The 17,980-nt window shown below is 48.3% G+C and overlaps 1 long non-coding RNA gene across 12 annotated transcripts in view; it reads left to right on the top strand.

The window, feature by feature from the left end:
• LOC120371310 overlaps positions 1–17,980 on the top strand; it is a 43,769-nt gene that overhangs the window by 8,945 nt on the left and 16,844 nt on the right. For 4 of the 12 annotated variants that reach the window (XR_005584265.1, XR_005584276.1, XR_005584277.1 and 1 more), the window contains 3 exons: positions 5,899–5,982; positions 11,195–11,254; positions 11,759–11,869. This is a non-coding gene — a long non-coding RNA (uncharacterized LOC120371310). Of the gene's footprint in view, positions 1–4,125; positions 4,182–5,898; positions 5,983–8,302; positions 8,873–11,135; positions 11,255–11,758; positions 11,870–14,635; positions 15,861–17,980 lie in introns of those variants that run through there. The other 8 variants (XR_005584275.1, XR_005584293.1, XR_005584285.1 and 5 more) reach the window with 6 other exon arrangements.

Raw genomic sequence — 17,980 nt, forward strand, 5'->3', positions numbered from 1 at the left:
ATTAATTTGGCTGGTAAGGCAGAGTTCCCTGCTTGGCACCCAGTGTATTCCTTTCATCTTCCCTGCTTCCTGAGTGGCTGCTCAGCACACCTTCAGGCACACAGCAGCATAGAGCTCCAGCAGGGAAAGGAGTGGCCTCTGCAAACTAATGCTTAATCCTGATAACAAACGATGACCTCACCATTTGGCACCAGACCGTTTAAGGAGAGAAGTGCCAGACACATGCACATTAGCATCTCCCTTCTCTCCAAGCAAGGAACTGGGCTCACAGTGGTGCAGAGGGTGGGGCTGCCTGTGGGCTCAAAGGGGATTTTTCCTCCCCTCACCTGAAAGCAGTGCCCTGTTGCAGTGACTCCAAAGCCAGGAAACCCGGATGAAAGCAGCCAGGTCCTAATGCTAGGTGTATTCTAACCTTGGTTTATGAGGAAAGGTGGAGTGACACCCTTTGACCCAGAATCATGAGGGAGCCGCTTCATGATTCAGTCAGGAAGAGAGGACGTGTAGCACCACACCCTGCTTCCCAACTCCTCTAAGGACATGTTTCCAAAGGTGCCCCAAACAGCACAAGTAGATGCAACACTCCCACATCTGAGTTTTTGGGCTCAAAAAGTTCCCTTTGCATCCATGCAGCTGCCCAGAAAGTAGGGGAGGAGTGTGTGAGAGAGAGAGTATGTGTGTACACAACATTCAGCACAACAGGGCCTTCAGCCTGGTTAAGGGCACTGGCTCATAATAGAGTCTATGGCTTCTGGACTGCCAGAGGATATGGAAAGGATTATTATTTAAGGTTAGGGCAAACCCATCATCCACAACATCAGAACTCCCAAGTAGGAGCATCCTTGTCCTTCCCTCTAGTTGGAGTGTGTCCCATTGTGGACATCCCTGCCTTTCCCTGAGCAGAAGGTCAACCCACTGCCTCCCCCTATCAGGAGCATTCCCATTCCTCCTTGTATTAGGGCACCTATGACAGGAGCACTTCTGTCTCTGTTTGTATTATTATATGTATTGCACTAGCATCTAGATACCCTCCAGCAAAGATCAGGGCCCCATTGTGCTCGGTGCTGTACAAACATAATGAGAGAACAGTCCTTCCCCAAAGAGTCTACAGTCTAAACAGACAAGACAGATAAAGGGTGTGAGGAGAAACAGAGGCACAAAGAGTGGAAGTGACTTGCCTTTAGTCACACAGCAAGACATAAGTAGAGCTGGGAATACAACCCAGGTGTAACAGTGCCCTCATCATGGGACACATGCATGTGACCCAGCGGCCTGGTCAAGGATCTGACCAACTGGCTGAGTGAGGTAACCAGGGGTCACATGACAGCTTGGTGGCAGGGAGATGCAAGGCTGGGGTAAGGATCCAGAAGAGCTTTTGGAAAGATCAGGCAGGAGGCCCTGACTTTCAGGGAGGAATTAGAGAGTCTAGGAAAGATTTGTTCTGAGATGCGCTGACACTGTTTTGTTACAGAAAGAAACCCCAAAGAAGAGGCCAGAAGTTCTGCTGCTCTTGGGAACTATATTTGACATATTGGCCAGTGAGTTGGCCCACCAGGTCTCCTGACTTCCAGTCCAGTGCCCTGTCCACTAGACTATACTGATTCTCAGACCACACTGCCTTTCTGTTTCTGGATCTGGCACTTCTCTGGCCACTGCTGCCATAGCATCCAAGTGCCTCGCAATCTTTAGTGCCTGTCTCCTCACAACACCCCTGTGAGGTAGGGCAGTGCTATTAGCCCATTTTACAAATGAACAACTGAGGATAAGTGACTTGCCAAGGTTACACAGGACATCTGTGGTACAACAGGGATTGTAACAATTTCCCAGGCCCAAGGCTACTGCGTTAATCACTGGACCATCTTCTTTATTGGAGTGTGTCCTTCCATGCATATAGGAGGTCTCCTCTGTACTTGGCCACCCCTACCAGGAACACGCTGCATCTTCAAAAGAGGGATAAGCCTTTGGGGAGCATATTTTCCTCTGCAGGACTTAAGGGCTTGTTATTCTCTCTCTCTCTCTCTTTTCTCTGCTGTTTAATTTTGTGCCTGCTGAGCTTTTTCCTTTCTCTTCCTGTCCCCTCCCCCACAAGTAAAACAGCTCACTTAAAGAACAAAAGCGCCATCCTTGCCAGTGGCGAAAGGGCAACAGGCACCACAGTCCCGGAATAAAAACACAGTAATCCCGTGAGAGAGTGGGGGCCTGAGTCTCCACCTTGTCGTATTGACCCCAGTGTGCCTGCTGATTTGGTAGCATTTTAAATCTACTTTGCTCTGTTGTAAATGATTGCACAAGGCAAAGAGAGCAGAGAATCAGGCTGTGTGTGTGTGTGTCTGAAATGATTGCACAAGGGGCACAGAGAATCAGGCTCTGTGTGTGTGTGTGTGTGTGTGTGAGTGAAATGATTGCACAAGGCAAATGGCATAGAGAGGCTCGGTGTGTGTGTGTGTGTGTGTGAAATGATTGCACAAGGCCAAGATAACAGAGACTCAGGCTGTGTGTGTGTGTGTGAAATGATTGCACAAGGCAAAGGGCACAGAGAATCAGGCTGTGTGTGTGTGTATGTGTATGTGTATGTGTGAAATGATTGCACAAGGGGCACAGAGAATCAGGCTGTGTGTGTGTGAGAGAGAGAGAGAAGGAGAAATGATTGCACAAGGGGCACAGAGAATCAGGCTGTGTGTGTATGTGTGTATGTGTATGAGTGAAATGATTGCACAAGGCAAAGGGCACAGAGAGGCTTGGTGTGTGTGAGTGTGTGTGTGTGAAATGATTGCACAAGGCCAAGATAACAGAGACTCAGGCTCTGTGTGTGTGTATGAAATGATTGCACAAGGCAAAGGGCACAGAGAATCAGGCTGTGTGTGTGTGTGTGTGTGTGTATGTGTATGTGTGAAATGATTGCACAAGGCAAAGGGCACAGAGAGGCTTGGTGTGTGTGTGAAATGATTGCACAAGGCAAAGATAACAGAGAATCAGGCTGTGTGTGTGTGTGAGAGAGAGAGAGAGAGAGAGAGAAATGATTGCGCAAGGGGCACAGAGAATCAGGCTGTGTGTGTATGTGTATGAGTGAAATGATTGCACAAGGCAAAGGGCACAGAGCGGCTTGGTGTGTGTGTGTGTGAAATGATTGCACAAGGCAAAGATAACAGAGAATCAGGCTCTGTGTGTGTGTGTGAAATGATTGCACAAGGCAAAGGGCACAGAGAATCAGGCTCTCTGTATGTGTGCATGCGTGTGTGCGCGTGCGTATAGACATCCATGCTATTTTGGAAAATGCTATCTTCATGGAGCATGGGTAGGGAGAGGAGACTAGGTCACTCCAAACAGGAAGGAGGACCTGACTTGCAGAGATGCCCTGGTTAGTACATACTCATGAGGCAGCAGGTAATGACAACACAACTATTTATGGTTCTTTGTGACAACTGTAGCCTTATATGGACAATGGAGACTTTCACAGAGCTCAGCAGAGGCGGAGCCTCAAGGGCCACTATTTGTACATGTTGCTCCCATGCTACATGCTTGAGAAGCCCACTGACTTAGTTCCTGGGAAAAGCCCTGGGAACCCTCACTGAATCCAGCTGTTCAAATCTCTGAAAGTGCAAAGAAACCACCCACCCCTACTTCCCCCTCCTTCTTCCCCCACATACCTCCAGCAGACTGCAGCTACATAGCAGCAAAATGACCTCATCTGTGACCTGCACAGTATCTGGGGAAGTGGGTTGGAGAGCCCCCAGCATCAGAGATCGGAAACCAATTCCCATCCGGTCGTGATACTGGGTTAACAATCAGAAGTAAAACTTTACTCTTTAGACACTGCGTGCAGGGCTGCAGCTGGCAACCTGATCACATACCCGCACTCTAGCTGATCCAAACCTTCCTGGCACATGCATGCAGGGTCCTCATGATCTCCCTGGGCAGATCTGCCATTATGCACACTCTGACCTTGTTACTGCTGGCCGACCAAACCGTGTTAGAGATTAGTTACAAGTAAATACAAAGACAACAGTCATAGTGAAGCATGTACTGTTGCTACACACAGAACATGCCTGACTAGGGTTGCCATTGGCAACTTGCCAACAGTCCCCCATTACAAGGGACATCCATTTTTTTTTATCTCTGTCCAACAAGATCAGGAGTTGCTGAGTGCTGCAAAAAGCTGCAAGACATACTCCTGGCAAATGTAGGTGAGCACTGCTTATTAATTAATTCATTATTATTATCATGGGTGGCAGAGCCCCTTTCCCCTGGCCGGGGGCCGCAGCAGCAGAGTTCCAAGCTCGGAGCCCCTCCCCTGTTCTGCCCTTTCCCTGAGGCCCCACCCCCATTCTGCCCCTTCCCCTGTGGCTCCGCCCCCATTCCATCCCATCCCCCTCTTCCTCCCCCCGCCAGGGTCCTCCCTGCTGCAGCCCTGAGATTGCAAAAGCTCTGTGTGAGAGCTCCTCCAGCCCCAGGGACGTGGCAAGGGGAGATTTTTCTGGGGCCCCCAAATTGCCCAGGGCCCGTGCGGTAATCTGCCACTGCCCCGCCCCCAGCAGTGTGAGATTTGGGGAGGCTTGGCTACCCCGCACCTCCATTACACACTGTCCATTATTATTATTATTAATAATAATAATAATATAATATCGGGAGGCGGTGTGGGATGGGGTGCTATGGAAACAGTCCCTTATTTTTGAAATGCAATGTTGGCAACCCTGTGCCTGGCACAAAAGCAAAGACTGAAAAGTTAAACCACCTCAACAGTACATACTCTCTACTCCTCCACCCACAGGCACACACCTACCGTAACTATAGGATGCTATAAACCCACACACTGCAGCCTTAACTCAGCCCCCTAGCTGTACCAAACGACCCTCTCCCAGCATAACACACTAGTACACCAAACACCCACAATTAAATGTGTAGGGAGTGGTGAAAAGCTTGTGCAGAAGGGGAGTCTGAGGGTGGTCTAGTATGTTTGGTGGCAATAGTTTGGTAAAGGGGGGTAGGGGAAGGCCAGCAGGAGCACGGAATTAAAGTTCCAGCCAAAGTGCTTTACAAACATTCATTGATCCTCAGCACCCATGTTGCAGATGGGGAAACTGAAGCACAGTAAAAGTGCTAGCATAGACTTCTCTTCTAGCTACCTCAACACTATGTCTGTCCAGGACTTGCTCTTATGCTACAGGCTGTAGCCTTTAATGGATACCCAGGTTTACATGCCACAGTTGCAGATAACCTGGATTGGTTTAAATTTAAACCAATGCATCTGTGCTTCGACTGTTCTAACAAATAAAGGCTAAGAGGCACCTGCCATGGATACACTATGGTAGCATGCCTTCCAGAGGCATCATGCAGTGCTGTTGATGGTGATAGAAAGAGTCAAATTCTGCAGGTGGAAATGTGGATTGTAGCCCCAGAGCTGTTCATGGAAGCATTGGAGTGGAAAGGTGTTTGAGACCCATATTTGAATTAAGGAAAGTCTAATGCCAAACAGATGGGGCTAGAGAAATATAAGGACCATTCTGCAAGAAGAGAAAACGAGAGAAGTGGCGGAAATAATTTTTGGTATACATCTCCTCTTGCCTAACAGTATATGTGCCTGTATATGTGCATGAGTGTGTCTTTGTGAATATGTTTGAGTGTGTGCATACACTGTATTGGTATGTGTGCATGGACATGTGTTTCTTGATGTGTATACATTATACAGGTGTCCGTCTTGATATAGTAGGAGTCTGTGCTTGTGGATACACTGTAAATCTTGGGCCAGATCTTCAGCGGCTGTAAAAGGGCACAGCCCCACTGAAGTCAGTGGAGGTGTGCTGGTTTATACCAGCTGAGGCGTTGGCTCTATGGGTGCTGTGAATGCATTTGGTATTTCAGTATGTGCATATATGAATGTCTGTGCATATTGTCTCTTTTCAGGCTGTTCTGCAGCTGAACACACAGAGATCTAGTTCTCTTTTGTTACCTGTGGGCATGTTTCCATGCGGGCTCAGATCTAGACAGGTAACTTCTCAATTACTCACCTGTCAGTTATTACTATGTTCCAACAACTCTGAAGCTCAGAGACACAGATCATGCCATACTGTGGCCGGGGGTGGGTGGGAGAGAACAGTTTTCCCTGCATGGTGTCACTGGAGAGTGACACATCACTGCTGTGATGTCATAGAAGATACACAAATGATTCATGAAAAGAACAGGAGTACTTGTGGCACCTTAGACCAGTGGTCCCCAACCTTTTTCGTCTGGCGGGCGCCAGACAAAGGACCGTGGTGGCGGTTGAGCAGCCGCCGAATTTCAGCGGTGACGCCTCTGGATGACGCTGCTCGTCAGCGGCAAGCGGCGTCATCCAGAGGCATCGCCACCAAAATGCCGCTGAATTTTGGCGGCATTTTGGTGGATGCTCGACCACTGGCCAGTATGAGGGTGCATTTAGATGCCCCCGGGGGCGCCTTGGCGCCCACGGGCACCGCGTTGGGGACCCCTGCCTTAGACACTAACAAATTTATTTGAGCATAAGCTTTCATGGGCTACAACCCACTTCATCGGATGCATGCCGTGGAAAATACAGTAGGAAGATATATATACACAGAGAACATGAAACGGTGGGTTACGGTGAGCTATCATCAGCAGGAGAGAAAAAAAACTTTTTGTAGTGGTATTCAAAATAGCCCATTTCCAGCAGTTGACAAGAAGGTGTGAGGAACTGTAGGGGGGGGAAATAAACATGGGGAAATAGTTTTACTTTGTGTAATCACCCATCCACTCCCAGTCTTTATTCAAGCCTAATTTAATAGTGTCAAGTTTGCAAATTAATTCCAATTCAGCACTCTCTTGTTGGAGTCTGTTTTTAAAGTTTTTTTGTTGTAATATTGCAACTTTGAGGTCTGTAATCGAGTGACCAGGGAGGTTGAAGTGTTCTCCAACTGGTATTTTAATGTTATCATTCTTGACGTCTGATTTGTGTCCATTTATTCTTTTACGTAGAGACTGTCCGGTTTGGCCAATGTACATGGCAGAGGGACATTGTTTCGTGGAGTAACTAATAATTTCAATGCCATTATTTTAAAAGAAAGACCCCAGAACTTGTCCCAGGTTCTAACTCACCGGGCGGGGAGGCTGTGGGATAAATAAATGCAAAGCAATTGTGCTTCCTGTGATGTCCTGGTCCCAGCAGCACAGAGAATGAGCTACTACTGATCACTGTCTGAAAAGCAAGCACAACGTCATCGTAAAGATTTTTCTCTCGTTTCTCTAGCAGAAACCTAGGCAATTTGACCCCAGGGAAGCTAAGGATGGGAGGGACTTGGGGTTAGTGAAAAGAGCCCAAGGGAAGGGGAAGGTTGTAGGATCAGTGGAAAAAGGCTTGGGTCAAGGTTCTGGGCAAGAGAGGACAAAGTGGGGAACTGGGAAGGCTGAGAAGAGCTCAGAGCTGGAACTCAGGGCAAGGGAAGCACAGGGTGAGAAGGACAGAGGGAATGCAGAGTGGGGATTGTAGGCTGTTAGATACTATGGGGATGGACGTGGCATAGAACTAGACAGATGGTACAGATTGTCTCTCCGGATGGGCAGAGTCTGGACAGGGGCAGGGAGACTACAGGTCTCAGAATACCTGGAGTTCGGAATCAGAGCAAACTGGTACCAAAGTGTTGGCAAGGGGATTGTAAGAATTGTAGAGGTTACCTGGAGCTCAGAGCCAAGCAGAAGCGGGGACTGTTTAAAAATGAGAACCAGGTTAAACTGGCCTCTGTAAGGATGCAGGGACGCAGTTCTAGGGAGCGCAAGGTGGGGCATGTCAGGCTCTTGGCCAGTTCGGACCAGGGAGAAAACAGAAAAGAACTGATAGGAAGCTTCAGTAGAAGAAAAACAATAGTGCAATAAAGCTAAGTCACATGGCACTGGTTTTACAAGTGACTCAGGGAAGTTCTTCAGGGTGCAGGCAAACAGCTTCATTCTAGTCTGATCCGGACATGTTAGGAACACCGGCTGCTGAACTTGTGGCAGTTCAGCTTGGGTGGAGAGGGAGGAGTAACAATGCAGTTCAGGTGTGAAATGCCAGACCTGAAGTCTGGCACAGTGGCCATATGCCTCACACCAAGAACCTTTAACCAGCAACAATGTGAGGCACAGAGGGAATTCCTAGCTCCAAACGCCCACACGGTCCCATGTCTTGGATCAACCAGGTCCACTGTGTTTGGCGGAGGGCTGGATCAGTGCAAGACTTCAGGCCACAATGAGCCACCTTGGGCAACTTCTGTTGCAGAAAATGGACTGCAGGAGCCAGTGTATTTGCACAATAACCACAAACCAAGGGCATCTCTTGCAGAGGGTGACTACACCAGGATGGCAGTTTGGGAGAGAGAGGGCAGCGGCCACACACCCAGCCGTCAGAACCAGTCCTTAGAAGCCATCACCAGAACATTTGACGGTGCTGATTCCCTGTTCTGGGGAGGGGGTCAGGAGCTAGAGCCAACCCCTTCCAATTCTGCAGCTCAGGCAGTAACAGTGGGTGCTGAACACCCTCTATCCGAGAGCCAGATTTCTCCCTTCTCCCAAATTCCCGTTATTATTAATTATTATTATTTAAAAACCAAGCTCCATTGCCTCTGTTTTGATTTTCACTGAGGTTAAAGGGAGGTCAGAGTCGACATCTGTGCTGGAGATGACATTCCTATCTAATTAGTGGGCTGCCAGCAGAGAGGGCCTTCCTGTCCCATCCCCCAAACACAAGAGAGGGCAGAGCCATCTCAGACAAGGGGCAGAGGGAGGGAGGGAGACCGACACTCATTCACTGGTGCTGGAAGCTGCCAGTAGCATACAGTGGAATTCCCCCAACCCAGGGTCTCTTGTTTCCCACAGTCAGGGTGAGGCACAAGTTTGCAACTATAATTTAGAAATGCACTCAGACAGCAGGGCTAGTAATAAAAGGGAGTGGAAACTAAGAGCTCCTAACTCTGGCTTTGCCACAGATCCCTCCAGCCTGACTCTTCAAAAGCTGCCCCTATTTTTTGGTGTCCAACCAGGGCCGGCTCCAGGCACCAGCGCAGCAAGCAGGTGCTTGGGGCGGCCAACGGAAAGGGGCGGCACGTCTGGCTCTTTGGCGGCAAGTCCCTCAGTCTGTCTCTGAGGGAAGGGCCTGCTGCCAAATTGCCATCAAAGAACGAAGCAGCAGCGGTAAAGCTGCCGCCGAATTGCTGCCGATCGCGGCTTTTTTTTTTCCCGCCGCTTGGGGCGGCAAAGTCGCTGGAGCCAGCCCTGTGTCCAACTTAAGACATTTGGAGCCAACTCTTCAAATGCTCACTACCCACAAGTAGGGTCAGATTTTTAAAAGAGCTCCAGTCCCTTTAAGGTACCAAAATAAGGGCCACATTTTCAAAAGTGCTCAGCTGTCAACATGCTGCTCTGTTCTGGAAACCTGACCACGTCTTTGGGTGCCTAAAAAGGAGCTGAGCTCTTTGGAAAATTCTGGCCTCCGGGTGTGTATGAATTAGAGACCTTTGCATATCTATTCCAGTCACGGCACAGCTGCAGGGGCACTATGCACTAGTTCAGACAGGGCCAAGGTTAATTTTCCAATCATGGCACAAAAATCTGAGCAGATTTGTATGACATGGTGGCAGAAGGGCCTGAGGCTTTTCTACACTAATGCTAGCACGAGTCTAGTTGTCCCATTCCTGGACTAGAGGGACACTAGTGTATACAAAGTACTAAGGCCTGATTTTCCATGTTGCTGAGCACCTGCAGCTCCCATTGACTTCAGCTAGTGCTCAACACCTCTGAAAATCAGGTCCGAGGGCCCACATTTTTGTAAGAGTGGCCACGAATTTTAAGCGCCTCCGGCCATGTCTGCACAAGAAAAGTTAACCAAGTCGGTTTAAAATGTGATTCAGTTGAATCAGTGCAACCCACATATGTGAATGCTCTTATTTCTGTTCAGCAATGCTTTATCCGTTTAGCATAAGCTGCTTCCTTACTGAGGTAAGTGAAACTGATCTAAGGCACTCTGGAACCAAAATAAGAGCCTCCACACAAGTGGGCTGCACTGAGTTAACTAAATGCGTCTCCAAGCCGATTTCACTAAACTGGTTCAGGTTTCTCGGGTAGACAAGCCTTTTGTTTCTGGGAGCCCAGGTTGAGAGGCGGTGAGCCTAATTCTCGGAAGTGCTGTCCACCCACCACTCCGGGAGGAGCTGTTTGGCACCTCCGAAAATCAGATCTTTGAGTTGTCTCAAGCTGGTCACCCAGAACCAAGAGTCACTTTGAAAATCTCAGTCTTTGTGTCCCCAGTGGGGCATCCAAACCTGGACATGCCCAAAGTATGCGGAGACTTTTAAAAATCGGGGCCTTAATCTCCCTGTGCCTCAGCCTACTGGACAGGAGTGTTGGGAGGATTAGTGGGTGATACTGCACACCACTGGGCAGTGCTAAATGTTGTTTTATCACCTCCCTCCCTTCATGTAGAAAACAGGTTTAATTTATCATTTTACAGAAGAGGGAGAAAAAGCCCCTTCTGTCTCTAAATAGCTGTTTTTGTCCTTAGAATGGATCACTCATGTCCTGAAGAAAACAAGAGAAACAAGAGACATTATTTTGATGGGGTCTGCAGAAACCCAATGTGCAGTGGACCCCTGTTGGTTCTGCATGAACGAGTCAGAGTGGGAGGGCAGGGTTTCCCGCTCATTAGGCTGTATCTAAGAGACTGTTTTACCATCCTCTCCTCCCCCTTCTCTCTCATCTGCTCCCCTTAGAGATAATAGTTAACGTTTCTGTATCGCCATCCAGCTCAATGTACAGTAGCAACTTCAGAGACACACCTGGAGGAATGACTCCACTGATCAGTGTAGCACAGCCACCACTGGGGGGTGGCGGGGAGACAAGGCAGCTGTTTAACTACCTACAGTAACAGCACACACAGGGAGAGACCACCACCCGATCCACGTGCACTTGCATTTAGGGAGGCAGGATCTAAATAGCCACATTGAAACTTAGCCAGGATGACAAGGTTAACACACCCACCTCTTGCCAAAAAAGTGTCATGGGAGTTGTAACAACTGCAAGTGGTCACAGGTCCCTGTTTTTATGACTCATTTGAAGCATGGCACCCCATGCAGAGTAGGGCACATCAGCACCATGCTGGGACATAAGTACTGACTCAATAGGGAGAGACGCTCCTACTGAATCACCTGCATTTCCTGCAGCATCTGAATTTTCCTTGCAGATCTTCCATCAAGTATTGTCTAGGCTCAGCCTCGGATTACAAAATCCAATGAGATCACAGGTGAGTTAGGAGCAGTCAGCCCCAGAAGGCTGAATTCGCGCCAGGGATTTCTCTGTGGGATTACAACAGCCTGCTCCCTGCTGATATGCAGTGTCCGCAAACTACCTGGCTGACACATTTAGCCATGCCCATCACCCACAATCCTATGTGCACTGCACGCCACTGATGGGGTGGGAATCTTAGCAGAAGGAAGGTGGGCACATTGGTGAAGCAGACGCCCTTCCCAACAGCAAGCGCTGCCTCTATCACAGGAAACAAAACTGTGTGGCCATTCCTTAGAGGGGAAGTGACCTACGTTCCTGTCCTTGGGTGTGAACACTCTAGTTCCTCAATAGGGGAGGGGAAAAGGAGCAACAGAAACAGACTCAGGAGTGAAAACTGCTGGGGGCAGAGATTGCTTTTTTCAGCCAAGCTGCCCCCCAGTGCACTTGCTGTGCTGGGAAGATCAGGGCTGGAGGTTGTGCTGTTGGATCACAACTAGGTTTCGCTCGCACCCACAAACAGGAAGCAGCAGGCAGATCCTTCCCCAAGGCTGTGGAAAACATCGCCAGTGAAACAGCGGCAAAAGCAAGGAGTCAGGAGAGGAGAGATACAGGGAAGAGACAGTGATTGAAGGTATCTGCTCGTGCCACATTTTGTGCCGCTTCCCAGGGGGACCCTGGGGACCTCACTACCACCTGCCCTTAGTGTGAAAAACCAGTGTCTGTGCTGGCCTTGGTTCTGTTCCCCAACATCACCAGCCTCTGGCAACACAAGCACTCCTCTCCAGGCCTCTGCAGGCCCTGCTCCTTCTTCACAGATTAGCAATAGTCTCACTCTAGCCCCCAAGTCCTCCAAGCATCTCCAGCCCCTGGGCCCCTGGATACTCACGGAATCCACAGATCTTCTACTCCCAAAGGAAGAATAGTACACTCCAGTTTACCAGTTCCACCACAGAGCTCCACTTAAAACACAGCACTGAGATCTGTTTATAGCAAAAATAAGTCTACGTTTATTTAACAAAGAACAGAGACTCATATGACAGTAGCAGAAATACTGGAAATAAAGGATTACCGTATATACTCCTTCATCAGGCAAATATTTTTGGTAAAAAAAGTGAAGTATCAAAGAGCGGAGGTCGGCTTATCAACGGGTCTACATCAAAATTTGATGATTTTAAGCTCTATGGAATTATTGAATTGAATATCTAATACATTGTTGTTTTGTTTACCTGGAGCGCCCCTCAGCTCTCAGTGGCTGCGGTTCGCCGTTCCCAGCCAATGGGAGCTGCGGGAAGTGTGCTCCAGCACGTCCCTCGGCTCACAGTGCTTCCCGCAGCTCCCATAGGCTGGGAACAGCAAACCATGGCCACTGGGAGCTGAGGGGCTCTGTGCCTGTGAACGCTCCAGGTAAACAAAATGTCCAGGCCCCTTAGCGGCTTACCCTAATGGGCCAGGAGCCAAAGTTTGCAAACCCCTGAAATATAGGGTTGGCTTATGAAAGGGTCATACAGTTTTTGCTATTTTTACCTATCCATCTTGGGGGGTCAGCTTATAAACGAATGGGCTAATGAATGAGTATATACGGTACATATAAAAGAATAACATGTACACTAGAGCCTAAACTTAACGAACAAGGCATTCCGCTCTCTGGTAAAGGTTAACTCACCCAAGGTTCTTTTCCCAGCATCAAACAGCCAGACCGGCTGTGATCCACCTTTTATAAAACAAGCCAGCTGGCAGCTTGACCCCCTGGGGAAGCACACCAGGATGGCCCTTTGCAACCCCAGATATGTCAAAACAACCCTGTCCCCTTTGGCCATAAACCAGCACTGCTGTTTGTTCCTTCCTGTAGAGTTTGCAATCGCTTGTTAATTACTTAATTTTGATTAGGCGATGGCTCTGTATACACATAGGTATCCACTGTGAAATAAACCAGTGGCTCTCAATCTTTCCAGACTACTGTGCCCCTTTCAGGAGTCTGATTTGTCTTGGGTACCCACGAGTTACACCTCACTTACAAACTACTTGCTTACAAAATCAGACATAAAAATACAAAAGTGTCACAGCCACTATCACTGACAAATTGCTTACATTGTCATTTTTACCATACCATTATAAAACAAATCCATTGGAATATAAATATTGTACTTACATTTCAGTGTGTAGTATATGGAGCAGTATAAACAAGTCATTGTATGAAATTTTAGTTAGTACAGTACTGACTTCACTAGTGCTTTTTATGTAGCCTGTTATAAAACGGGGCAAATATCTACATGAGTTGATGTACCCCCTGGAAGATCTCTGCGTACCCCCAGGGGTACACATACCACTGGTAGAGAACCACCGAAGCAGACACTGCTTAGTTTCAATATAGCTAGGCAGATGGATAAACGTCTCCTGCCTGTCTGAAAGGAAGATGTTTGTCACCTCTTGGTGACCTGATTTAACTCACTGACTTTGCTAACATAATTTATGGTATAGGTACATAACTCCTCACATACTATCCGTACATACATTTTACAGGGATTATGATGCCCAGGGTGTTACTGGCTCTCAGCAGAGACCTCATATGCCACCCTTTAGTGAATTAGTATAACTGACCAAGGGGTTCCCTGTAAAACTCTATGCACCCCGTGCCCTCTGCCAGTTGGCATCAAGAAGAGATTTCCAGCTCACACACATACAGGCAGCCGCTCACGTAATTCCCTGCTGCTGAGTGGGTTTGGGGTATTTTTTAATGGAGCTTTGAGAGTTCCCCTCAAATGGGCTACATCCTTCTGGCCAAGGACCTCATCAATATTGGTCTACAACCACCCCAGCTGGAGAAGAATCACCTCCCCCCAGCATGCTCTCTGTGCAGCACTCCCACTTCCTGCCAAGGAGAGCTAGACTGGGAATAAAGCCTGAAACGGCCTGCATAGAAGTGCTGAGCCCTAACCCCACGGCTATCAGGGCTTCTCAGTGCAGCAGGCCGAGCCCCTGCTGGCCGTGGAAGGAAGAGACCAGACCTGGAAAATGACTCTAGATCTCCTTCATGGCAGCGCAAAGCATGAACGCTAGACTGCAGCTAGGCCTGAGACCTGTGGCTGAAGCCTTGCTAAGAAGAAAGCAGAACTAAGAGATTTTATTTGGTTGTTTCCTGCCACTGGCCAGACTGTAAAAATCATAATGCAGAACAATAACCCCTCACATCTCAGCAGCTACCTGAGGAATTTCCGGTAATCAGTGAGTTGAAGTACACAAGGACTGTGCATGTTTTTTTCTGGGCGTTTTTTTTATCTGCACAATTTACATTGTGGATAATCCCCTCTGTCCCCTGCAGAGCTGAGCTCTTGCCGTCAGAGAGGAAGATGTGCTAACCAAAGGCTAGCCTCTTATGCCGTGTGTTCTCATTTTTCAGATATGTTGCTCCGAGCAGCAGGAGGTGCTTTGCTGTAGGAACCCTGAGTCACTCTTAGCCTCCTGCAGAGAATATTTCACCCATGTTTGTCATCGCCTTCCTGGAAGCACTCACCCTACACCCAAGTTACAATGTTGCTGCAGGACAGATTGCCCAGCCAGGAAATTATTTGATTTGTAATAGCCCCATTCAGCACGACAGGACTCAAAGTACTGTACAAATATATTCTAGCGGCCACTGATCATGCTTATAATAGTTAAGGTTGCAAAGTAGTTTGCATTATATCCCACACACACACACATCTTGTTTTCAGAGGATTATAACTTTCCAAAACATTCATTTTTATGGGCTGAAATTTGCTATGCTTGGTTTCTCCTCACAGGTGAATATTGCTGGAAAGTTTGGGCCAAAACTATTCAGTCATTTCTGAGTTATGGCAGGGTGAAAAAAAGCCATTTTTGCACAACTATATAAAAAAAAAATGTTGGACTGTTGCAACTGTTTCTTTTCCAGCATCACTCAACACTGGCTAAACTTTGAAAGATTGAACTTGGCGTAAGCAGCAGCCCTAATGAGCAGAAAGAGCTCTGGCAATTTGCTTAAAAATTCAGATAAACGAAACAACACACTTATATAAACATTAGAAAACACGCTCCAGCATGTGCGCTGTATAACACTCCATGAACAGTGACTCTGCCCCGTTAGCCAGGACTGTGGAGCCAGTTATCTGTGCAGGGCCATGCACTCTGAACCATGGTTAAAGCTGATCAAAACCAGAGTGGGAGCTCACCCACTCTCGTCAGCACAGGTCTGGGTGTTAAGTGGTAAAGCAGCAGTGCCCTGCCCTGCAGTAGGGGAAAGAGAACAAATGTAGCCAAAAGAAGTTCCTGCCTCTCCCCGCAAGGCCCCAGCAGGCTGCCTGTGCTCCTTGTGCAGAACTGGTTTAGGAACATCAGTAGTTTTCCAATCTCTGTGTCCAGCAGGATAGAGACTCTGTGTTGATGTAATACAAACAAGTCTAGGAAGTCTGGGGGCATCGTCCCTGGAAAGTGCTGATGCATTTTAGACAATGTTAAGTTGATTTTAAAAAAAGGTTTTATGCAAAAACCTTGTTTGGTGCATTCCTTCTCTGTCCTTCTCCCTGGGGGAGACGGAGCTGGTGCAGGGGAGGGGAGTAGGGTTCTCCTACAGAAGGAGCTGGCCGGAGATGGATCTTCCCACAAGAAAGGAGGCAAATAGGACAGGGTCACCTCTTCTTTTCCCATCAACTGCAGCTGCTCTACCCACTGGTAGAAATGGCTGTGAGCTTCCCCATAGTCACCAATGTTTAAAAAAGGGCTCCAGGGACACTCCTCCATAAAAGCAGAGGGCTATGAGCTGCCAGAGGGTTGTGGGCAGAGCCTAATGCATTTTAATTTAGTTTCATGACAAATATCTTAATCATCAGGGACTCAGAAGGTTTGGCTCAGTAGTTAGAAATTGACATGTTCATCTGAAGCTGTAGGAGCAGCACCACAATCCCCTGTGACAAGTTCCCAAACTCCCTCCTAACTGAAGCTAGGAAGCAGCTGCCCAGTGGGCTGCTAGTGCTATTCCCTTACTCCAGCACCTCCATGGAAGGACGGCAGGCCTGGCTCTCTCCCCAGCATCCTTAAAGGGCATTTCTTCCCAAGAATGAGGTGAGATGGACGGATGCATGCGGCCTCACCCCTGCACTCTTGCTCTCTGGGGGGGGGGTGTGTGGGTGAGAAGCACATTCTCAGACTTGTCTCTCCTCCTGGAGGCCTCACGTTTCCACCATTCATTTCCTGTAGCTCAGGGGTCTCCAACACGATGCCCATGGGTGCCATGGCGCCCGCCAGGGCATCAAAATGCGCCCGAGTCCTGGCCGGCGGTCGAGCATCCGCCGAAATGCTGCCGACGCCTCTGGATGACGCTGCTTGCCGCCAACAAGGGACATCATCCAGAGGCGTCGCCGCCGAATTTCGGCGACATATCGGGGGATGCTCAACAGCCACCATGCCAGATGAAAAAGGTTGGGGACCGCTGCTCTAGCTGTAGGAGAGGGCTGGGGGCTTTCCTCTTTGGTGTTGCCATTCCACCTGACTTTCCCCTCCTTCTATCCCATTGGGTCCCCCTGGCTCCCAGGCCCCCTGGGGAGGATGACCCTGACTGCTGAAGCTGCATTGAATGACAAGACAGAGGCAACTGCTCACTACTCTGATTCATCTCCTCTGCCCTCACAAGGGAGCAGCAGATGTGGCGGGAATGAGCCACACTCCCAGACACAGCAGCTCCCTGAGGCAGGACACCATAACTGCAGGTAGCTCCAGGCCACAGGCTAGAACGGTAATTTCTAGGATAGGTTAGTAAAAGGCTGAGGTCCTGGCCAGATCAGGACGAATAGCAGCTGTTTTCCAATCTGTAAAATGGGGACATTTATTTACCTACATCACAGGACAGATCACACAGACTTTTGCAAATGGTGTTGGTCTCTTCTGTTCAGCCTTTGCTTTGTAACCACAAAGTGCTAAGTGTTATTACTAGGTGGCAGGAATGCTGAAAGGATAAACATCTCCCTGTCCTGCAGCCTCCCCTCCAGCCCAGAGGGGGGGTGGAAGATGACCAGGGGACAGAATTTAAAGAATGGAAGAGAAGGGAAGGACAAACATTTTATGTAAAGAGAGACACTCATGTAGGGTTTAATTTAAAGTCCATGACTCCTGTATTTTAAATACATCTGTATAGTTATAGTACATACACACACGACTGTGGTGCAGCCACTGGTAAGACAGAGCACAGCAAAGGTTTAAGAGAACAGAGCAACACCATCCATGTTTCAAAAACAGGAAGTGAAGAACACAGCATCCCTGCTGCAATAGAAACAAAGGGAAGCATTTTAATCACTGATATGGAGAAAGCTGTTTGTGCTGTGGAACAGTCTTTTGCATTAGCCCCTTTGCAACAGACCATCATGTTTAGAGTGTGTGAAAACTGCCATATAACACCCTGAATCAGACCATGTGCGAACCTTCCTGACGCCACCAATGTGGGGAGATTATTATTAGTACGTAACAGCTTCCCTCTGCAGAGACGATAAAGAACAGATTAAAATTAAAGTCCTAGACCCAGATCTTCAAAGGTATTTAGGCTCCTAACTTGCATCAATGTCAATGGAAGTTAAATACCTTTGGGATCAGGCCCTGCAGCCTAAAACATCCTTGCACTTCTCTGCCCTTTTCATTATTTTTCTACTGTGTCAAAGGTGTGCCCAGGCATTTTGGGACTTCAAGGGGGAAATGAGATGCACATAAAACGCTACCCTCTTCCCGCCACTGAAAGTGG

The sequence above is a fragment of the Mauremys reevesii genome, linkage group 1 (genome assembly GCF_016161935.1).
Source record: "Mauremys reevesii isolate NIE-2019 linkage group 1, ASM1616193v1, whole genome shotgun sequence".
Classification (NCBI taxonomy): domain Eukaryota; kingdom Metazoa; phylum Chordata; order Testudines; family Geoemydidae; genus Mauremys; species Mauremys reevesii.